Source organism: Amblyomma maculatum, chromosome 11 (assembly GCF_055883805.1).
Source record: "Amblyomma maculatum isolate TAMU_Amacu chromosome 11, ASM5588380v1, whole genome shotgun sequence".
Classification (NCBI taxonomy): domain Eukaryota; kingdom Metazoa; phylum Arthropoda; class Arachnida; order Ixodida; family Ixodidae; genus Amblyomma; species Amblyomma maculatum.
Window position 1 is genome coordinate 66217822 of NC_139354.1, and position 24607 is coordinate 66242428.

The following is a 24607-nucleotide window of genomic DNA, read 5'->3' on the forward strand; positions in this document are numbered from 1 at the left end:
GCCTAGTTCCACCTGTAGCTGATAGCAACCTCACTTGGATAGAAATTCTCTCCAAGGTATATCTGTGTTGTTTTTCAGAAGACTCCGCAGTTGCGTACGCGACAGTAGCGGAGCTTTGCATCTACCGTGTTGAGTCATAAGAGGTCTTCACTGGGTGTACCATGCAACGACCTGCAGGCAACAACGGCCAAGCAGGCTAGAAGACAACGCGGAGGCCGAACCGACGGTACCGCACGGTTCAGGTAGGCGAACGCGCGAAAGCGCTGGATAGATGGAAAGGGCAAGCGCTGAGATCACGACGCCCAAGGCAGGACAGAAAGAGAAGAGGAGGCACAGGAGCTGCGAAGGCCTCTTCCTTCCAAGAAGACACAAAGAAAAATCATCGCAGCTCGCTCTCTACATACAGTTACCTACTGCTCAGGGTTGAAAGCGAGAACGGGACATTTGTTCTCCTCGCTACAAGCCCCTTCCCTCTTCACTTACTGATTGCCCTTTCACTCGCGCCTTAGGAATCGGTCAAGAAGGACAAGACAGCGGGGGATGGAACGGCGTGTTTCTCTCCTCCTCGTCCGCATCTTCCTCTCAGCCATTGCCGGAGGCTGAAAAGAGAGAGGAGGGCACGCCGACTTCTTGCCGGTCGTCCGTCTGCCTGGTCTGACTTGCAGACGTCGCTGCCACCGAACACGTTGGGGTGAAAGCGGCCCAAGCGGGGCACTTCTCGTTCAGTTTCAGTCTCGCTCGCGCACCAATCGGTTCGTCAGCGCCCCAACCCCTTTTATTTTTTTTTATTGCATCCACTCAGAGCATAAAGCCCGCCCTCTTCGTGTCAGCGGGAAGTTATAAGCCCTTGCGCCGGCGACCGCGCTAATATACCTGCGTACGTTTCACTTCGGACATTAAGGGGGACCTTAGACGCGGGACTGAGGAGCGGATATAGGTTCGGCTTCACCGACACTTTCGCTTCGGCGGTTTTTCAGTTTCGGTTCTTGCGGACGGGGCTTCGTTTGTGGTTCGTGACCAGTTCGAAAGAAGTGTCTTGGTGTCTTTCTTGTTCCGTGTGCTCGCAGTCATTGTGATTTGTGTGTGCGGAAAAACACTTGACTCTGCCCGCAACCTCTTCACCCGGTTCTAAGGAAGAGACTTCGTCATCGACTCTGCACATCTGTTTAAGGGCAACCTTTTATTTTATTATCAATTCTTGCACGACGCCTTATACTCCTCCACGAGGGACGTCTAACTGCCCCACTTCAACTTCAGGTAATTGATACCATCCTTGTCTACATCTCATGTTAATACCTCAGTCAGGTATTTATCAGGAAGCATGCTCGTACTCAGGGCAGGTAAACCGGTAAACTGTTGTCACGTGCTAAGGTAAACTGATGTCTCTTTATTGTAGGTACCAGTTATGGACAAAATGTTTTACCATGAGGGATGCAAAATGGTTTGGATTGATTATATGTGCTCTTCAAAGTATTTACACGTGACAGACAGTACATCGCCGCTCAATTGCTTAATGATATGAAGAATTTGTTTTACAACTTCGCAATTCAGAAATGCTCAGTTCCTCTCTGGCCTCTTTGCGTCTTCAAGATTTTTTATTACCTGCATAGGCCTTGCAATAAGAAGCTGCGAATATTAAAGCCATAAAAAGCGAATGCTTGATGATGATTGAATTACTAGCAATTGTGTTTGTTATCATTACATAATGCTTCCAATGACTCAAGAATGACCTTCGTTTCCGCACTACTTAGTTTTACTGGTTTCCAATATCGTCTTAATGAAGTTTGAAATGAATTTCACCCTTTTTTGTACATCGCTTTAGTCAGTGCCGCAAGATGCACCCAGCTATCTGCCTAGTCAACGAATATGTCAAAACAAGAATGAGCGCGACATAATTATATGTGTGAGCTGAATACCAACTTTCTGCGTTTGCCATAAATTTATGCGCAATCGTTTACTATGGCCTGGCGGGCTGGGCGTAAGATATTAATTTCGCATTGTCCAGGCTAAATTCATATCTATCGAAATTTTTATCGTTTATTTGAGCCTTCTTTCAAGGTAAAATGTGACATATCTAAAGTGACAGCCCAGAGACCAGTATTTTCCAACAGTTGCAACATTGAACAAGACTCAATGCTCCCGATTCACAGGCCACGGAGAAATAACAATAACATCAAACGAGCTACGACACAGCAATATCTCTACTTTTGAATTACATCTTAACTGAAGCTTTATTTTATGCCCGTTCATTCCGACGCATAAATTAGCATGAAGCCAAACTCTGGCCTCAGAGGTGCGAAGACCAAAATTCAGTAATGTTTAATTATAATTTGGAGTTAGTGCGCCATAGTGTCCGAAAAACTTTCTGGGTCTCCCACTGACTATTATTCAGTAAATGCAAATAGGGGCAGTTTCTTAACCAATACAATTTAACAGCATAGGAACTACAAAAGTGGAAGACGGAACAAAAGTCCGGCCTGTGAAGAAGACAAACAAATCAACGCAATGAATATAACGACAAGAAATTTGTTCGTGAAATGGCCCCGGGGACATAGGCTGCTTAACAATGCATGCCCTGCGCGTGGTCTACCCTCACTGCGATATGCGGCCAAATTCCTTCCCATAAAGAACTGGCGCCTAGGGAAGCCCTCGCCTTCTCATGTACAGGACAACACTTAGCTTTTCAGAGAGTGTGATTTAGAGCTTGTCCAGCGTGGTTCAAATTGTTTAATAATTTATGGAGAACGGATGTAACACATCCTGCGATCTTTTTCCAGCACCTTTTCGCACGTATGCGGCGAAAAGTAACAAGATATAATGCAATTATGCAACTGCAACAAACTATGCCTATATAAGCGCAGTCATGTAATCATGATCGCTTTAGTATTTTAGTGCGCCGTGAAAACTCGTTGTTTCAAAACGAGACGCTTCTTTGAAAAGAGGAACACCTTACTAGCAAGACTTTAAAGCAAACGCGTTCATGCCCAATACCTTTCAGACAATTTATCGGAGTTTTCGATAAATAAATATCAAGCATAAGAGCTAGCACTTTATTTAGTATGTTTGCTTTGTTGACTATCTCGCTGCCCTCCTTAATGAGAAAAAGCGCATTCAGAAAAAAGTAACTTGATAAGCCTAACATAAATATTTAACACTATTAACGCAACGTATTCGGAAAAGCGCGAAATTACTAATATTAGCCTTAATACCGGCAGCAAAGGAGTGGTGATCAAACCTAACTCCACCAAATAAAAAACGATTGCGATTCAGATACCACAATGTGAACCAAGCGGTGAGATCATCTCTTTTCCCATAATAAAAAGAAAGTTATTTTTATCAATGAAATACTGCTGCAAGTGCAGTTAGCATCTGTTTTAAAGCGGGGCGATTGTTTACTTTAGATGCCGTGCTGTAAATGCCGTCGTTAGAAATTCCGATCAAGTGCTACGCAAGATTTCAGCTTTTACACGGCCTCTTCAATATATGCAGATGTCTGAGGCTTATAAAAGTGTATTGCATCTTGACTTCGTTTATTGGTTTCGGCCATAAAAAAATATATTAGTCTTCAAGATCTCCTTGTCTACTACAGCATAATATTAAGTTAAGCTAACCGAGACCAGCATGTAAGAAACAATAGTAAGTTTGTCGTGTACCAAGAGTACATGAGTGGGTTTCCGTGGCGAGAGGCCTTCATACTAGCAAGCATTTCACTTGAGGAAATTTAAGTAGTTTGCTGTAGCGTTAACTTGGAACAAAATGATCAGAACTTTCCGGCTCGTAATACCGCAACGCATGGAGGGATATGGAACAAATACCAAGCACTCGGCTGCGCATCAAGAAGTACATTTATTTTTATTGCGATCGTAAATGCCACCAAACTGCACGGGGACTTTAAGGTTGGCCAAGGTTACCAGATGATCACGTCGTGGGCGGTACATGATGCAGATGGCTGCAGCATGCTATGACTTTAATCGCAGTCTCTAAGTTCTCTTCAGATGGTAAGACGCTTTCAGATGGTATGCTACTGACCAATTCGAGAAACTTCCTGAAAAACCTGCACGAAGAAGAAAGATTAACTTTCACGACGTCATACTGTTTGTCACGCCTGCGTCATCGGATGAAAACGACGGATTCCAAATATTCTTTGTCACAATAAGAAAAGCTTAAATGGCAACCTACATTGTGTTTGAGCTTGAAAAATCAAGGTGCCGCTCGGCTGCGAAATAATAATCGCGCACACCGAATAGCCATGCTGGAGTATTAGAGGAGTAGCGCGAATCTCGGCTGAAGACTGTACAGAAAATTCTAATAAGTTTCGTTCAAAGAAACGTGGAGACGATCAGGGTGACAGTTTTTCTTTTTCAATCTATTCTGCAGTTCCGAAGCCGTTGAAGCTATTCACTTTTCACGAATCTACGTTCTGTAAAAACATGATTGAGGTGTAATAGAATATGTTTGCACGCCGTCAGTAAGGATGTACTAGGACACAATTTGCACGGTAAGCGATTGGAGAAACGAAGCCCTTCGTTTTAACTCCGTGTGCTTTTTAAGGCATCAGCTAAAATGACCGCGGTGTAATATCTTACAACAAAACATTAAAACCTGGTTTAATATAGACACAAAAATCAGTAACAGTAATATAAATTGCTTTAGCCACTTCAGCAACTTCCATGCTTCAAGACATTTCAATGCCCAAGATTAATGGATCTTGCGTAAATAGTATGCTGAACGCATTCCTATATGAACACCGGCATGGATCTGGAAACTGAAGATAAAATATCATCCCGCTTTTACTCAAGTATCCCCATGTGCTGCTCAACAGCGCCTACGATTGTGCATACACGTATCTCCGAGAGGAGGGCGCAGAAATGGTCTCAAACTGATGTGCAATCTACTTGGGTGTCCGACCATGCAATGCTTTCAAGTAACAATTTCTGGTAAGTTGTGTCAGGAGGCGTTGACCGCTGCTTCAGTGAAACACGCCCGTCTTTTATCTTCTTTGCTCGTGAACTCGTGACGAGGACTCAACAACCTAACGCTTCTGGGATCACCAACGCTTCGAGTTCTCTTCCTCCCTTTTATGCTTGCCCAATAATTCAGCTTTCAGCTCTTAAGCGAACGTATTATCCAAAGTGCACTAGAGGCTTGTTGGCGCGCGGGTGTTGTAAACGAAAGGCGATTTTACCCGCTCTTACGACAGGAGCTCGATTGTGCTTCCTTGCATCACCGTTAAAAAACTCGCGTTCGGCGAAATGCTCCATTGTCCTCCCGGTAATGGTGTTAACGACGCCGGCTCGTGCGTCTCTACCTGCCTGCCGCCGTTCGCCTTGTAGCGCGGTTCAACGAACGTGTTTTGGCGGGCGGACGGAACAAAGCTCTGGCAACAGCGTCCTCCCCACTCCTAGTGCCAGCCTTACCTTTAACAGCAGCACGCAGTCTCAGAACGATGCCCTTGCCGACGGCCAGGTAGTTGGCAAGGATGCCCAACAAGGCCGATTCCTAGTCTGGACAGAGATCTCACGCGTCATGCTTGTTGTCGCGCTTTATAAAAAAAGAACCGCACCCGTGCGGCCACTTCGGACGTTTCTGCAGTAATAGCGGCACAAATTGCGTGAGCCGTAATAGAGGCAAGTGCGGTAAACAGCGAACGCAGGGCGCCTTTATTTCTGTGACAAAGAGGAGTTCGGCATCGTTCGTCGTAATGCGTACCAAACTATGACAATAATGAATTCATGTGGTACTGAATTAAATGTTAAGGAAGTCAGGAAATTATGCTTTCTTCGGTATCACACTATGCAACAAGTTTTTTTGTTGTTTTCTGTCTCCACGCGTCTGTGTGCTGGTATCACGAACTTTCAAAGATGTCAAAGCTACGAGAACGCTTGTTTTGTTTGTTTGTTTTTTTTAACAAGGAGATGTGACCCGCAAAACGAATATGTGATTAACCTTAATCTCTTAAAAGCATTTTTTTGCATTCATACTCAAAGAAGATTAACTGGAGCAGGATATGTCGTTCCACGATGATGCAGCTTGCTCCTGGCTGGGCTTAATTTAAGCAGAAAAGCCTCACCGTGGTTCTTCAATCATTACAATTTAGACCTTTTTTCCCGGTCCATGACCACTTCAATAGACGCCTCTCTTGGACGTTGAAGAAGAAAGAATTATCTTTCAAGGCGAAATTTGTTGAACACGTATACCCTTGCATGTTTAAAAACCAGTAATGAATCCATTTTAATGGAGAATAAGTCATCTATTGAATACACTGGCTTCTTCCTCCGATTGGCAAAGGAAGGTAGCCAAAGTACTTCCGCGTTGTTATTATGCAAAAGTGGGCGCACTTCTCTGGATCTGAATAGCCCTCATTACCATTAGGATTTCAGCTTTCACCTTTTTCCAGTCTCAAACTAACCGTACGTTTTTTCACTACTTTCTTGCTTTCTTTGGCATCATGCAAAACCGGGCTAAGGTGTGTGGATCTAAATAGTCCTCATTACCCGTTAAGATTTCAGCCTTCATTTCTTTCCAGCCTCAAAGCAAACGTATTTTTATTAGTTTAGTGCTTTATAGTATGCAGCTTTTTGTGGAAAAAAAAGACCATACATTCATCTTTTATTACGGCATGCTCGTCCGAATGATTGTTGTGTAACCAACTACCTTTTTGCTCCACACATTATATCAACTTAATTTTAATGCAACCTGAGGTTTGCTTGGGTGACGTTTGAGCTTTTAAATCCAGAAAACTAGCACCACACAAAACAAACTTGCGGTTTTTTTTTTTTTTTTTTACAGTACGAAAATATGCGTCAGTTCTTCGCGTGTAAACCGAAACCGGACACAGCTGATCACTCACCAGTGAATCGATAGTTTTCGTGATTGGTAAGTTTATGGGCTTGCTGCTCAGCTGAAGATTTTTACCTCTCCAATCACTGATCGGAATTCTTTTCTCTGGCGAAGCACGCAAGGACTATAAAAGCTAACCTCGAAGAATGGTTAGGAAACATCGCAAGCCTGGTCAATGTTTGGGCCGCGGCGTGGTAATTTGGGCATACTTTCCTTCCTTATCGAAATTCCTTTGATTACCTTTGTATCGCTTTAATTGCAAACGATTCGAAAGCTAGATAATCATACTCTTCGAGAAAAACATGCTGCAACTTTCTGGAGGAATCGCTTGCCATACCGGCTGCTCACGAGGAATCTCTCGATGGGATCTTTACTGCCACTTGCAGTGCCGTTTACGCCAACAGGGCGCAGATGTCCACATGACATTCTGTGCGCTTTGTAATAAAACTTTATTGGCAAGTATCCCAAGCGTGTAGATCTGGCTCATTGCATCTAGCCAAGCACCACCGTCCAATGCACGAAGCAACGATAGTATTGCGCATGCGTGTAAGTATTTGAGGAGACCTTGAGCCAACAGAATGCACGTTTTATGACCGACCACGAAACGATACAAACAGGGTTGCATTCATCAGGCTTAACGGTAACTTGCAAGGTGTCATGTATTACGCTGTGCGATTAATTGCTCTGCACAACTCCTTAATTCTATTTATCGCCAAATGCGAAACGAAACGGACGCAGGCGCGGACGTGCAAATGTGCGCGCATTTTAATTTTTTCTTCAGATCCAAGTTATTACATTAGAAGCCCTGTTTGCCGGCTCCTGGACATCTTCTGTATTTTGCGTGAAGTCCTTGCTACGAAGGCTAGTAATAGTTGACACTCAAATCAAAACTCAATAATGAGCGTTGAACTCCCATAATACAGCGCGCAATATGCTTTATGTCTGCTGACTGCGGCGTATAGGGTTCGAGTTCTAGCAGCAACAGCGATGCATTAGTTAAGGTGAAAAGCAGAATATTATCACATGGTGTAAATTCCATAGGGAGCCAGCGGAGTGGCTCCGATATCAACTCTTTATTCGCCGTACTGCTGTCCCCAAAGAACAAAGAAACCCTGCGGTGGTGATAACAGCAAACGTGATCACAGCTCGTCGACCTATATACAGAATGCTCATTAGCCTCAGCAGACCAAACGTAAGTAAAAAGATATGAAACAATGCAGAAGCTCTGGAGCTGAGACGCAATCGTTCCAGCGCAAATCTCAGCGCGAGAAATGAAAATGTTAAAGCCGAATATAGATATATGTCCCGACGGCATCATTCGTGAACAAACAGAAAGAACATGGCTTGGCTGCAATAACTTTAAGGTGTAATTATACAATATAAAGAAAATACTTGTTAAGAACTAATCAAGCTCCTCCATTACTGCTCAGAGTATTGCTCTAGAACTTGGAATTATGCTTTACAGACTTTTGGACAGTCATTGCGTAGCATGCTTTTCGCGTCTTTTGTTAGGATCGATGAATTGCATAACACGTTTTACGTGGTTAGATTTTTGGAGGTCTCCCCATGCCGATGGTGTGCGGTTGAGAGAAAGTCAACAAAACGGTTTGAGCCTTCCTAATTTCTTGCGTGTAGCGGCGGCTTATGTCACTCCGCATTGGCTTAATAGTGGGCGTATATAGGGAAGAAAGTCCCTCACTCGGCCCCTCTTGAAGTGCCAAGACACTGTGCCTCCATCTTCGAAGGTCGTTCCTCGTGCGCAGGCATTCATTTACGAGCCTACCAAAATGGGCAACCGGTCCTGCATCAGCACCAAGAGAAAAGAGGGGAAAACATTTACTGTTCACAGCGGAAACCACACACATCCGGATTACACCAGTTCTGGCGACGACTTACTGACGCCACTGCCACGCCTTCGGGGAGAAAGACCTCACCACTTCAGCTGGGATGGGCGAAGACGGAGCGAGAAAGAAAGGAATTCTAACTGTCGCTGCTTTTTTCTCTTGGCACGAGCAAAACGGCCGTCAAAGCATCGCTAAACACATGGCGCGAAGATCTGCCGTGTAGATACGGGGCGCAAATTCAGTGTCGAGACTCTCGGGGACGGCCTTGAATGCAATGCGCCTTGGAATGGCATAGTAGAGTGGAAGGGTGTACGGCTTGATCGGACAGAGGAAAAACGGCAAATTGGTTGAGTATCGACGATGCATACCCAGTAGCTGCGGCGATGTGGATAACGCTGGAGTAAGCAGAAGCATCGATTTGCTTGCAAGGACTTCAGCTGCCTCATCTTCTTGGAATACCACCACCGACACTCCGGCCTAATCGCAAGAATGGCCAGACAGAATAAAAGATTGTAAACTTGGCTCATTTCGTTGGTTCCTCGAGTCTACAATCTCTGTCCTCTGCTTCCAACTAATTGATTAGCGAGGGTCCTGTATTTGGCAACCGATGACAGAACCTATGGCATGGGATGGAGCCCGAGGGTTGTCCGTTGATGCCGTTAATAGCCTGTTCTTGTCAAAACAGAGGCCTAAGATAAAGATTCCCACGTGTACTTTTCTTTCTGGCTTCTTCTTCTGTATGAAGGCTAGCACGCACAGATAATTTCTGCGAGAACCAATAAAGTGTAATTTTCTCCTTAAGCAAACCGAAACAGAACTCCAGACTCCGGACGTGTCTGCATTCAGTTCAGATATGACTGTCAGCAACTCGCCTTGTTGTCTTCTCTTGCTTAGATTTTTACCCGTTATCCGCACATACTTTGTGGTCCGCGTAATTTCCACCTCCTGAGAGTCAGAAATTCGAACGTCGCGTGCGGGAAGGGCGGAGGACAACCAGCTGATTTACACATTTAACGAAAAGGAAAATCCAGTGCTTCAAGCATATAAATTTTTTCAATTACCATGAGGAATGATTTTAAGCGCAGCTTTGTATAATGTATAGGTCCTAATACCCAACTCAGTCGAATAAACCAGAGCGCATGGAGTGAAGGTTAAAATAAAGTCATCACCTCACAGCGAGCTATGAACACTGATGTCTTCTGCCTTCAAGTTCTGAATCTGAATAGCAACGCTCCTATTTTTTTAATAGAGCAGCCGTCGCTGTAAAAGGAAAAGCCTGAAAATTTGCGGGATTTTTCGTGCGAGATAAAAGATGCGAGAGCTTCCAAGGGTTGTGGCACCCACCAAAAAATGAGATATAAAGTCACTACAGTCGCACGTATTTTGTGTTTTGCACAAGCATGCAGCATATTTCAACATTTCAACTTTGATAATATAAAGATGGTGTTGGAGTAACCACCTATGTTCCGCACGAGCAGTTAATTGCCACGTTGACAAAGCAGAAGCTTATTTAATGAGGCTCTCTCTGCAAAAGAATCCCGGGTGGTTCAGGGCTGTCTGTATGGTCCACAATATTCTTGGAACACGGTGAAGCTGTTCAAACATTCATTGACTGCTGCTCAAGGGCTGCGGAATTAAGATACCTAAAATGCTTAATGCTGCTTCCTTCTACTCCAGTCTATCATTTTCTTCACTATTCTTTTCCAGTTCTGGCCACAATAATATATGGTTTAACCTTTGAATCCTATCTTTACTGGAAACAAGAAGCGGAAAAGTGGAACTGAGCCTAAGTCACAAAGAGCATGAGACTACTCCGACATTTGGAAAGTCCCCCTATATGCCTATCGAAGCCCATCAAGTTTTCTTTAGCGGCCGGCATTCCTCTAGCCTCTGTAAACGAAAAAATAGGCATTCAAAATGCAACGTTTGTTCGCTTCGTCATTCCGGTCGAACAATTGGCATTGTGAGGTCTTCCTACCTACTGCGCGGCTCTGAAGAACGTGGGCGTTGTGTTTGGATACGAACTCACCATGACGTCTCTCGTCGGCTACATTATTAAACAAGAGAAAAACACACAGCAGTCGACGTTGAACCTTGTGACAAGACTCGCCTGTCGCGGTATTATGTTGGAGCAAAAATGACAGGCCGTGTATGTGTGCTTCAAGAACAGTAGAGGGCGCCAGTAAGCTTCTGCGAGAGCCGGGAATGGAAACGTTCCGTGCGCGGACAGGGCCACACTGGCATACGTATATACTGCACACGTGTCTTCGCGAAGTGTTTTTGTTTGCACGTACGGGTCTGACAGGAGTGAATCGTGTGTGCGATATGCGAGCGCCCGCGGTCACGCGTGGCTAGCAGGCGCTGCCGGCGGGGGCTGCGGGATGGCTACGGAAAGGGAAACTCTAGATCAGTACTGCAGCGACAGAAGCAGTCGGTGGCGTACGCTTCCAGAAGGGCTAAGGGGAGAAAGAAGGGGGTGAAGGAAGTTTTGGGGGGAGTTGACCGCAAGGGATGCGCAACCGGAGTGTATACGAAAACGGATCGCCTTTGATGTGTGGTCCTCTTTTGGAGCGGGCTTCCAAGGAAGTCGAGCAAGACGTGGCTCGTTTGACAAATGGCTTGTTTGCCTCCGGTTTTGGTCAAGACATAAACCCAGGCCTACTGCCTTAAGCTTCTTATTGTATTTTTTCTAGATTTCGGTCTTTGCTGGTCCAGTTGTGTAGATGCATGGTAATTCTATGCTACATCCACCTACCTGTCAACTTATATAGTTTGTTCTTATTTTTCCAAACAGCACACAAATGCTGGAAACTGATTTGATGCGGTCATAAAGATATATACAAAGACCCATGTTTCCTCGTATAACGAGTTGCTTTGCATTTATGGCCACTTTGAATCGCAAACCAACACGCATATCCAACAAAAAAATCACAGATATGGAAGTTAGAACAGCCGCTTGGAAACCAGCTTAAGGCAGCAATGCAAATGCACCTCTTGCCATTCGTAACTGCCTTTTTGCTTTATGAAGTGAGAGCAGAATACCGTCAACCATCACTTCCATTGCAGAACGTCAAAGGCAGTGGCAGTCAAGATCGCACATATGTTGGCTCCATCGACTCGTTACCACTGTTTTAACACTATAGCGTTAAAGTTCCAGTTCACCAGAAAATCTGGCGTAGGCCCTGGTCGTAGACATTGTGAACGAAATATCACTAGCATGGCGCAGACATGAGGTAGGTGGCAGCGAACATGGCCGAGTACTAACTGGACGCAGGGTTTCCTGTCATTACGTTTGGCAGGAGCTGCTAACTCGGGTCTCTCCTTTCATAAGGGAGGGTGGTATCAGAATCAGCCTGCCAGAAACTTTGCATTCACCCGTAGGCCACGAACGCCAGTTCATGCGGCTTGTATAAAGTGGAGATTGATTGTGGTATGGTGTACCCTACGCTATCACGTCATACTCTTAAAGACTTACCTTAAGTGTCCCACATAAATTTTTTGAAGCGCTGCGAGAGTCGCTTCCTTTTATGTTAGCGGACATTTCCGCCAGTCGTGTCACAGTCGAAGGCAGTGTAAAATGCTGTGTAGGCTGCGCGTGGGACGGGTAATAAAAAAAAATTTTGAAAATGACCTAGATTATTTATCCTAAAAATTTATCAGTCCGTTAATACTGTGTTTGCAGTTCGTTAAGATGCAAACATTTCACTTAAAACAAAGAAACGCAGCCCCATCGTGCTTGGCCTCTGGTGCGGCTCATGCCCTAAGGTTTCAGTATTTCCAGCTTGACCATGCGGATATGTAACTCCATGTGTCCAGTCACCAGCATCAGAGAAAAATGAATATACCGACTGAAGCCATGCCCCGAGGCACGCAAGCTTCTGTGGGTCACTCTCGATGCTAAGCTCTGACGCCGGTCTTCGTAGAAATAAGTGACCGGACGACGGGCAGTGACAATCAATGCACGACCACATTACAGCAGGTGCCGTGAGAAGAAAAGAGAAGCGGTGTTTTATTATGACCCGAATTCGGAAAGGCCTAATTGATGTGTCGAACCATTATACTCCACACAAAGCTTCCGGTGCAGGGCGTCGCCATCAGGTGATTCCCCACCGCGCGGGAAAACCCCCGCCTCGTTCTTATTATTGATATCACTACACAGAAAGACAACTGCAGATACGAGATGCCGTGAAGGTAATGACTGAGTGTTAAAGACAAAAATGATCCCTGTTTCGTCGGGTCCACACATGAGGAAACGTACTGCATTATGGCTTCTTGTGGCTACTAGAAGTAAAATAATAAAAATCATTTATCTTTTATGGTTTATGCTGGTTTATGTTCGAAAGCGACACTAGCTATGAGAGGCGCTCTAGTGCAGGGCTTTAAGTACTGTCGTCCACCTGAGGTTCTTTAATATGCACTAACCATGCACCTTAGACAGCCGCCCTAAGTTTCACCGCCATCGAAATGCGGCTGTTGAGGCTGAGTCCGCGTCCGTGTCCGATAATTGTAGAGCGTCTTAACCGCTAAGCCACTGCATAGGGCGCGAAGTAATGTACATTATGTGCAAATACTGATAACAACAGACAATATCGAGTGTTATAGACAGTAGGACCTTCCTCAGGCACACGTGGTGGACATCGCAAACAATTCACTATAAAAAATAAGCACTTTCAGCACAAAGCGTCTTAGCAAACAACATTATGAGGCTTCCATCTCCTATCAAATGGTCAATACCATGAGACAAAGCTTTCTTTCGATGTGCCACATAAAAGAAATGCTGTCAGCATACTCTAATGGGGCATGTTATTCAAACGGAGAAAAATTCTGACTTACGGGGTGTGCGTAATAAATATCAGAACTACTATAATTAAGAGGTTACAGCCAATCCCAGGCCTGATTTTGTGGCGGGTTGCTGCAATCGAGCATTATGAAAGTATACTATAGGTTGTAAACAGTAAAGGCTAAAAATTCTAAAAGTTTACTTATGACCTTCAACCTAGCATTGTTATGAGGTATGCGTGCAACCACATTCCCTTTTTAGGAGAATAATTTCAAGGTTGCTAGTGCCTGTACACATGTGACAAAAAGATTAGCTGCTCGGGGATGAGTTTCTTAAAGCTTCTTAAGGCTTCCAGGCTTATGTGAATGTCATTAATTATCTTTCTTTTTCTGGGTAATTAACATATCGCAGCATTACAGCATATTTTAGCCCTGTTTTGGGTTAAATTCCCTCGCTGGCCTTTCAGCGCAATTAAGAGTCAGTACATGGTCGCTGATTAAGTACAAACATCCGCCTATGTAGACGAAGGGAAGACCGTTTCTGTGAGTCTTGTACATAACGCCGGTACACTTCGCCTGGTCTTCATGGCACCAACAACGATTGAAGGACCACAGGAAAAACGAAAGCGAGGTGAAAGATCGTTGGAGGTGATAGCAGGTGAGCCCATTAAATCGACAACAAATACGTGTTCCGCTGAAAAAGTAGCTCCATATTCACGTGCTCAATGAGTGGCAGAATCAGCACTTTACCGTGGAAAATCTTGCACCGCTGCTGTCACCTCGAGATAAATTTGCATAATTTACGCAAGAGCGGTCGCGTGTCTTCCTCTCACCTTTGAGCTCCGGTCACATACGCCTGGGGCAGCTTCGAAACGTGCCACTTTGGAGCTTTTATTTGTCCACCTTCAAGACCGAAGTGCGATATCGCGCAAGTATAGACATATTTGAACTCGTGCCATGAGCCAAATGCCACCTCTACCTCTCCTCTCTTTCCGTCATACCCTTCTTTCTTCTTCTTCTTCGTGCGAGATGATCTTGCGCTTCATCGGTTTCTTTTGCTTCCTTTGTTCACCCATTTGTCAACTCAATATGCAGAGCTGATAGTCCATGGTCTCAAGCAATTGCACCACAACCAAGATTAGTGGCCCGGCAAGTCGCATCATCGAGGAATCTTCCTTTTTGCTTTATCTTCTTTGGCTCCGCAGACCTCGCCCGCACAATGGCTCCTTAAAATGCATCGTACCTTCATCACTCAAGGATCTTTGTATTCGACCTTGGAGAAACTTACGTAGCGTCAGCTGATAACGACTTTAACCCGCCAGATTTCCAAATCTTGCACGCATACGTCACATGCTAATCATCGCCTTCTCTTTATTCATCGACGCTCTTTATTGGTTGCATCAGGACACCATTGCAGTTTTGAAGCCACGACTTCGGAGATGCCCAGCAAATCTTCATGTGTGCGTGAGGTCAGAGAAGAAAAAGAATATACAAAAATGACGGCAAAAAAAAAAGCGAATGAGAAATGCCACGGCATAGCATCCGGTGTTATGCAACTCGAAGGCCTGCAAAAATTGCCGTCACAAAGCGCCGGTGTGTTTATATTCTCTTTTCCTTCAATGTCATCCCTGCTTTCTTCCCTTACCATCTTAACGACTTTCAGCGCGGCCTTTTTGGACGCGGGCTACGCCCAATTACAGTATTTTCTATGTTGCGCAAGTGAAGCTCGAGCAAAGTCATCAAGCCCTGCGAGAGGCAAGTAGAGGCGTCAAATATGGAAGGCTTCCTTTTGCGCCTCTGTCCCGTGCGCGTTTTTTCTTGGAATAGCAGGGTTTCCTGCTTTCCTCAGCTGCCGTGTTGCCTCTCGCTGAGAGCGAAGTCCTTGTTAAACCGTCAAGGTGAGGACAAGCAGTGCCTTAGAAAAGCGGCAGCTGCTTTTCGCACCACAGTGAGGTAACGCCCCGCACTTAGCAAGCGCGCGTGCACGCAAGAGATGTCCCCGCGTGGCACAGCCTGTCACTATACGTTAGGACGAAAGAAGCAAACCGTTACCTGCACTGCTGTGTTTTTTTTTTTCTGCGACGTAGTTCAATACCTACAATCGTGACAGTGCACCCAAACTGAAAGCAGCACTGGCTTCGTTAAATTTAACTAGCGTGCTGACAACGTCAGTTACAATTCCGCAGTGCTTCTAAGGCCTCCACCTGTGATGATAGTTACACAGACCACCAACCTTCCTTGTTTGAAAGACGCAGAGAAGTGAAGGTGAAACCTCCATTCTCATCTTGTAGACGGGGACACAAGGGATTGACGGATATCGTGGATATAATAAAAGTACATAACGTGCTCTTATTAGCGCAAAAGGGGAGACGAAAATTGCTATTCTTTCGCATTTTCTCATATTGAAACATTTTGCTTGATCGTCCTAAATGTCTTAAAATGTATTGTTTACTGACAGCGCATGTACTATAGACGAACACAGCATTAGAATATGCAATGATCTGGGGTCCGTGTCTGTTTACGAATGCTAGGGTAGAGGTTCAGATTTATTAAAGAGGATAATAAAGGAACAAAAATTCCACGGTTTCCTCTAAATGGTCAGCAAGACTCAATCGTCAGAAGGCACTTCTTTGTAACAAATTGAAAATAATCCTATTTTTGATTGCATAGTCATTGAACTTCATGTCCATAAGCAAAATCCGTGCAGCGCAGTTACGTTGCATGAGTGTGAGCGGTGCTGTGAAAACAGCGTGGGAACGGTTCCGATATTCTTGAAAACGGCGCCAATGAACTAATTAAAAATTAAAGTTAGTCCACCTGGGCGTTATATATGAACTCAGGAGTGGATCCTGATTGATTTAGCCTTCTTGATTACAGAGTAGGCAAACTAAGATGGTCGGGAAGAGAGCGTCTCTTCTGCAAACAGGATACAAGGACAAATGCCCTGAAAACGTCCAATTCCTACAGCTGCATTCGCACACAGCCCGTGATCTAGGCTACATCCACTGAAGAGTATATCATAGGCAATATGCCGCGTCTAGAAGTAAAGCTCAGCGTGCTCAACAAGATGTTAATTCAAGAAAATATTATTGACCTGCAAAGCTCGTAATATGAAATTTAGGCACGACCTACGGAGTTACTTAGTTTGCGTAGCTCCGAGCAACAAAGCTGTCATGCGTATCTCTGTAAACGAGCTTACCGCTCTCTGTGGCAATGTTCTAACTTGGCGGTCACTTCTTGACAACGCACTAAGACTCTAATTGTTCGCTGTCACGGGCCTGTTCCTAGTTTTTAGCGATAACACAAGGTTCTCTTTTCCATGCTTGGATAAAAAATAACTTCTCTTGCATGGTTAGGTTGTTAGCCGACTGCTGTATTCCATTTTCTATTCTTTCTCGAAAAGATAAGCTGCACACTAAACCCTTAGCGCGGTGAAAAAGATCGCCCATAGAAAAAGGCATGGAAGAGGAGCGATTGCATCGCGCACTTGTCGGCGCTCGCTGTGTGCAGAGGAAGGCTAACGTGGTCGGCATTGAATTCGCCTTTAAGACACCGGCTTGGCAGGAAATCAAGGTCGACTAGCCGTGCACTGCTCATCGGAGCAAACGAGAATCAATTTAGAGTCTTTCAATGCGCTCTTCTTGTATCTTTACGTTTTCAGCTGGTATGTACCGTCTGTGGAGAGCTGAAGAAAGAGCAGTCGCGTCATAGTGAGTGACGCATGAGGGGATATTTCCAATGAACACGCTATATCTATTCCTGGTAGTCGCTCTCCAGCAGTACATTTTCTAAGTACCAGGAGCCAACTGTAAAGGGCGGCTTATTGACCAGCAGTGTCAATATTTACATGCCTCAGCACAGCGACGGGACTGTTCGGTATTTTCTTATGATTCAACCTTTATATTGCCCAACGCCTTTCGTACATCAGAATACAATTCTCGTTTTTTCCGCTTTTTTTTTTACTTGAGAAAAACAAAACTCTAAAGACAATAGAGCCCTGCTTCACCGGAAACACCAAAAAGGTAGAATTAGGCAGTTCATATCTGATTAGGTACTTTTTGTTTTCGTATACAGAACCACTTTAAACAGCAGCTGAAGAACGCCTGAGCAATTTCGAACTTTTACTATTAGGTGAACTTTTTGTTTACTCTTACTGCCGCACTGCGCTGTTGTGGCACAATTAATATTCCTGCATTGCTTTCTGCCTTTTACTAATTTTAGCTAAACATGACAAATATATTTCGAGGACGGACCTGGTGTTCGAAGAGTTATAATTTAGACATGTTTGAGCATGAAGGCTTGAACGGGATTCCCGCTTCAATACACAAGCAAAGGATAGCTCCGCCAAGACTGCCAAAGATGAGCGCAGGTGATGATGCCAGACAGATCGTGAGCCACGAAGCTTTACTTGTAAAACCTCCTCGCTTTCTTCTCTATAGTAGTGTTTTCTTTTTTTGTTGTTTTTAGCGCCGTGCAAAGACCATTTCTAAAATCACTTCGCTGCGAACGGTACTCGTCAACATATTCATCTGTGTCAAGTACGTTGGACATCACTGTGCCTGTGTATAGTTGCCGGTCGGAACCGTGCAAACACGAAAGCGTGGTCTGAATGATCGCGCTGGATAAAAAGAAATGTTTTTACCCAGTTTGAAACGAGCTTAGTAACAGCAGAAGCACAACAGCGAGCGTCGTGTGAGGCGTTGAGAGGTGCGTATAATGGTTTCGAAGGAGCCTATAATTTTGCGCCACAACTTTCGCTGGGTTCAGCGACCACGACACCACCTTAACCTACATTCGGCAGCTTTGCTCATCACTCCAAGTGTGTCGTTATTTTGCGAAATAGTTGTACGTGCGTGGAGAGTGGGGGGTAGCATATGCAGAGAGAAAATTAATGCTTACAGTAACCTTCTGAATGTGGTTTTAGGTAATATTTTAAGGTTGGCTCTGATATGAGATTGTAGAATTCGAGCATATAAATACGACCTTAGGGGTGAGATTTATATGCCAGGGGTGCACCAAGGTGAAGGTGGAAGGGGGGGAGGGGGGATTGGTGTCAGAACATCCAGCGAATATTTCTTTTATCACTGCGTGCCACCCCCCTCCCCCGCCTTTCCCGCTTTGGCTTCTTTTTGCGATGTTGTTTTTTGCCAATGGCCTACTACACCCCCCAAAAAGCATTCCTGATGCTCCACTATTATATGGCAACCTCCCTTCGAAGGAGACGATTAGGTGACAGACGCAAATAGATCGTGCCGTGCGAAACCCTTTGATGTATTGCAGGTGTCCTTTAAGAATTTAAATCAAAATCTACAGTCTCATAGAATTACTGATTGCTTGAGCCAAGGAAAGCATAACAAGAGTTGAGGGGGAGCCACAGTCTGCTACTGTTTCGACAAACATTCGTGTGCTCACCCAGACCAAGAGAATTCCACTAGCCTAAACGCTGGCTAATAGACTGAAATTCAGTTCAACGAGGCTGTTTAGTTTCCTTAGACTCTTTATGTTCCAGTGGTGTTCATGATCTCCCTGCACACGTTAAAGATTTCCAGGAGAGTTTTAGCGGGAGGCTCTTCCGATTACTACCATAGCTAAGATAGGATACGGTAATAATTGGCAAAGAATAGCAAATACATGATTCTTTGGGAAAACCTTTGACAAAATCTGTATTTGAGGCATCTGCGCCCAAAACGAGAACCTGTTTACTATCTTAGTAAAACAAATTTGTTTTTTTTGCACCCAAGTTGAAATTCCTGCAGATCTTTGCACTTTGCATATCCTAATATTGCTGCAACATGAGAAGGTGAGCTAGGAGAGATTCGAATTTTAGCCGAAGGTTTTTGAAAAATGGGCACAAAACTTTTTTATATTGGCATGTCCACATCCAAGAACGTCCATTTTACTTTGTCACGCCAAATCCTTTTGGCACAACACTGCCATTTCGTGCCCGTGTCACGCGAAAATCCAAGATGGGACGTTCTGTCCGAACCGAAGAGGCTTTCCTTTTACTGAGTTTCCTCTTTTGGCGCGAGGGTGCAGCATCGAGGAGCAGCAAGCTGTTTCGTCCGACCATTAACTAACAGAGTCTACCGTGGGGTGTTACGGCTTCTGTTGCGACCAGAAAATGAAAACATGGGGGTTGTTTTTGCAACTTCCGATGTTTTCGACTTTACCGTCAAGGTCGCACGCGGGTGTCACACTGCCACTGTGTGGCAAGGGCAGCGAGAGTCAGCCAATGTCGTCCTGTATTGAGCAAAAGTTGTCGCAAAGATTCCGCCTCGCCAGCGTCACAACATATAGCACCGAAGTGGAGGATGTCGCGGCAATATCCCTCTGAAGTGTAAGAAAAACAAAAAACAAAAACAAGTAGAAATTTATCAGGAACGAGCACAGCATGTGCAGAAATACGGCACTTTTTCCAGGAACGAAGGCTTAAAAAAAAAAAAAAAACAGTGTTAGTGCGGCTAGTGCGACAAGATTATACAATGAATCATGCAAAAGCACGCAGACAAATACATCTTTCTGCAAAATAAAACAAAGAAGTTTTACACTGGTTTACATAGATATATATGAAGTCGAGTCATCTCGTCGAAGCGTTGGCCAGAGCTCTGAGGCTTCCCTCAGTATTGTTCATTCTACAATGTGTTTTCACGAATTATATATGTCTGCTTTTGTCTGACACGGATAAAATATTTACTCTAGAAAAAAACTGGCCGCGAAATTATCATTACCAGCATTCAAGTAGGACGAAACTCGGAGTATATTAATTTTTTACTTTTCCGGCAGTTTGAGTGCTCAAAATGCGGGTTCCCATGAGAAGGGCGACGCGCGCATGGATCTGTTCAAAAACACTCAAGAAAAGTAAACGAGTATACTTATTAAGAGTAACCTGAAGTGGAGAATTTCCTTAAGTGGAGAATTTAGCATGCGAAACCACTCCAAAAGGTTTGGATGAATTGATTTGCATATGTACCATATCTCACATAAATCGCGTCATGACATCTCATCGCGAACAATTTCACCGATGGCGCACAAGAGGCTTTGAGATGGCGATTCTTCAAAACTAGCCACTGTAGTGACATTTGCGAGCCATCCAAATTTCGTTTAATGCGGCGAGTCTTGAGGGTCTCGAATGTCCGGCAGTGTCGGATCACGTCCGAGACCGAACTCAAGTTGTCCTTGGCAATGAGGGAGTATATCGTAACGTTTGCTGTTGGAGTGGCACTTTTTCATTTTCCAATGAAGTTGAAGTTGCGCGCTAGATTAAGGTGACACGAACTTCTGAGCAAAGTATATTCTCTAGGCATTGTTCGTTTTCACGCTCCGCACAAAGATATTGATTATGTTTCGTAAATTTGGTCATTTTACCCAGTAGCTTGGAGCAAACGCTGGTATGCATTAAGCTAATGAAGATGTAAATAAATCTCGTACCATTTAAAACACTGAATTATACGTAGCATTTATACATTAATGCCAAAAACACTTCCGGAGGATTGGCAATGTCGTCCACCAAGAGTGAACACGCAAGCGCGTGGCCGCTTCCTTCAGAGCGTCAATGCCTTCACCGTTGCAGCTCATTGAATGGAAATGGCACACATTATGAAGCCCCCCCATCAAGTATTATCTGCCTCTGTGCGATGTTATTTCGATATGCGGCCATGTTACAGCGCAGTGGCACTTCCAAATGCACTTACATCTTTGCGCATGTGTATTCATTTCGAGCTGCATGGCGGACATCTTAAGGCAATGCTAAAAAGATTGCCCGGCAATTGTACACCCTACCATTCTGCATTCGAGCACAGCTTTTTAGGTATTTCCCAGTGGAAAAAAATCTACAGAACAGTGTCAAAAGTACGACAAAATATTGTGTAGTTCTGTCGCTAACGTCAGATTTTCTTTAGTTCTGTAGTATTTTTCTGTAGTTCTGTTGTTTTTCTGTAGTATGATTCTGTTGTCTGTAATTCGGTAGCACATTTCTGATGTAACTACAGAAATTTCTGATGTAACTACAGAACGTTATGTTGTCACAACAGGTTTTTTGTCTAAATCCGCACAGAAATTCTGTCGTAACAACAGAAAAGGTTCTGTAGTTTTTTCCGACTGGGTTGAGTTTTGCAATATGCTGTGGCAAAGAATTCGAGAGGTATGTTTCTATGCATGCGTACTGCAATCAACACTATAACTTCCCGCATAACAGCCATTCAACTAGCCCTAGATGTTTTCACCGTTGTTGATTGTTATAAATGAGGGGAGGGCATGATACTTGCCGGCGCAGCCGTCGTGTTTTGTTGAATTCGCCTTTAAAGGCACCTAGGAGCCGTGACACGGCTTATCTCCTACGCAAACATACGGTTCGGTTTGGTTTTCGGGGTTTAACGTCCCAAGGCAACTCATGCTATGTGAGAGACACCGTAGTAGAGGGCACCGGAAATTTCACCCATCTGGGGTTCTTTAACGTGCACTTAGATCACACTGCACACGGACGCCTTCTTCTTCGCCTCCATCGAAAAGCAGCCACCGCGGCCGGGATTTGATGCCGCATCCATGGGCATCAAAGTCGAGCACCCCAACTACTGCACCACCACGGCGAGGCTTTATGCGAACATATCTCATCGCATATAATTTGCACACTGCTTGGGCTTAAACGTGAGGTCAAGTTTCTTATACCTTAGAGTCACTTATAACACGAAATACGGCTACAAGTGACACAAAAGCAATTGAAATGCTGAAAGGCTTTTCCCCATTTTCTATGCTAGGAATATGCTCACTCTGCACGCAGTGGAACTCTCAAGCTACTCCCTCTTGCCATCGACGCATTTAAATGGAGGAGCGGTGCATCTTATTTGTGGCCGTAAAGGACACAAACGTAGATTGTAGTCCTGATTTACTCTGACTATATTGCAAATTTGTTTCATAACAAGGTATACGGTGACTATACAGAAAGGCTAACTACGAAATGTGATTTACCACTGTTCAGAGGTGGGCAACCTCATGAGGTTTCGACCTCATGAGGTCAACCTCAACCTCAAAATGACCTCAACCTCACGCAGTGAGGTGAGGTTGAGGTGAGGTCGGCCACACCTGAAATATTTTTGAGTGAGGTCAGCAAATGAAACCTCAACCTCATGCGTGAGTTTGAGGTTGAGTGAGGTCGTAACTTAGTGAGGTCGGTTTGTGAGGTCGAAATTATTGTTTCCCACAGAGATAAAATAGCCAGCAAAACACCTTTCATAATACCTGTCGTGTACACTCTTTTGGCTCTACCAACGCGCACGTAACGAGCGGTTTGCGTCTGTGCGTCTGTGTTCGACACGAAAAAAAAAAGGGGGGGGGGGGGGGCGTAAAGTGCAGCGCGGCAAATAAGCGGGGTCGGACGACGCTTGCAAACTCGAAAGAAAGTGAAACAAGATCCCGCCACCATTCCGAGCGAGTTTGGGAAGTAAAGAAAGTGCGCAAACTCGAAGGCTTTCCAGACATACGGGGGTGTGCCGACTTCTGGGGAAAAAAAATTACAAAAACTAGAATAGTAGAAAAGAGGGAAGCGCAAGATCTAACAACCAAGGAATAGCTTGGGGAGGACGGCCCGAGAGAGGAGGTTTCACAGAGGCATATGGAAAGAACAAGGATGCAGAAGAAACGAGAGATGAATGGCTTGACGATAAGTCGCCCCACGAATTAGTAAATAAAATCTGCTTTTGCTATTGTATATTGTACGATTTAACGCGAAAGACAGCAATAGGACTGGTTGTATCTGTGCAATCCACTCTTTCATTATTATTATTATTATTATTACTATTATTATTTCTGTCACTAGACATTAAACTAACCCTCACATAAAAAGCTGAATTTTATGTGCCCTCCTCGAAAAATCATTGAAGAACCGTTATAGTTCACAATTGAATGTGCTATTTTGTTTGTTCTATGCACTGAAGTTGATCATCTGTATATTTATCTTCTTTATTTTTATTGGTATATATTCTAAACGTTATTTTGTATGTTGTACTTTTATACTAATTACTTGTTACACTGCTTCCCATTTTTGCTTTACATTTCTACCTATCTTGCTTTGTTCTGGGAGGTCCCCTAGACAGTCTTGTACTAAGGGACCTCCTTCTGTACAACTCTTACTGTATTATTTTTTTGTATGTATGTATGATATAAACTTGAAACAAACAAGTGACTGACGACTGCCTGCAGTCATTCCTTTCTCAAACCCTATATGAGCTAGCGCCTTTTTCATTTACATGTTTGTTTATCGAGGGCCTCCCCTCCGTTTTACAGCTTTTTGCAGCCAAAGTGGCGGGCGTGCCTTTAGTTCGTAAGCTGGCTTGCGTTCTTTCGGCTCCGCAGCCGGTGTCCGATCTCAACTAGCGGACGAAGCGCGGACCCGGGAACCCTTGGGCATTTCTTGGAAAGTAAGCCACTGCATATACGCGCGCCTCAGCCTCTGTTTTGGGGTTCCTTCTGTGAGTTTGTGAGCTTTAGGTATTTTTAAGTGCGTTTCTGTCAACGGGGTTGACAGTTACAAGGACAGTGGCAGTGTGGGCGAAAGAGCGAGATGCGTACGCGGTGCTTGAGCGTGTGAATGCGTGAGTGAAGATCTGCGTCTCCCCTTCTCTTTAGTTTTCCAGTACACTTGCACACCCCTATTTTTCCTCCTTTCCTATTTTCGTTTTGTGTGGTCACTTACCAGTGCCCCCTCTCGCGTTTGTGCACCCGTTTACTCACAACCATCCGCTTTTCTGCGGTACGGCCGATTGTAACCGCCCCCCCCCCCCCCCCATGCCCTCCTCCCCCTAAGGAAAAAAAAGGAAAAAAAAAACGATTCTTTCTCTCACAACAGTCTTTTTTTTTTTACTTATTTGGCTTTTGGTTGTGCGCTTCCTCCGACTGGCGTATTCCTGTTGGTCTAAAGATATGTAAAGACAGGCCCTTCTCGCTTCTCGGAATGCCGCGGCGGCTGCGCGGATTTTTGTCTCCTGTCGACCATGCAGCCATCTCATCGTTTCACAGGGGGAACACGCCAGTCAGTGTTCAAACTCTGCTCTTCCTCGTAGACGCGTCGCCACCCTGCTCACCACCCGCTGGCTTTCCTCTGGTGTCTCAGCCCATAGCAAAGGAGGCTACCCCACGTTCTCATCGACACC

General features: G+C 44.6%; 1 protein-coding gene across 3 annotated transcripts in view; it reads left to right on the plus strand.

The window, feature by feature from the left end:
• Positions 1-670: 670 nt before the first annotated feature.
• LOC146174013 (prestin-like) overlaps positions 671-24607 on the plus strand; it is a 189921-nt gene continuing 165984 nt past the window's right edge. For all 3 annotated transcript variants that reach the window (XM_084583172.1, XM_084583174.1, XM_084583173.1), the window contains exon 1: positions 671-1257. The gene's annotated coding sequence lies outside the window, so the exon portion shown is untranslated. The remainder of the gene's footprint in view (positions 1258-24607) is intronic.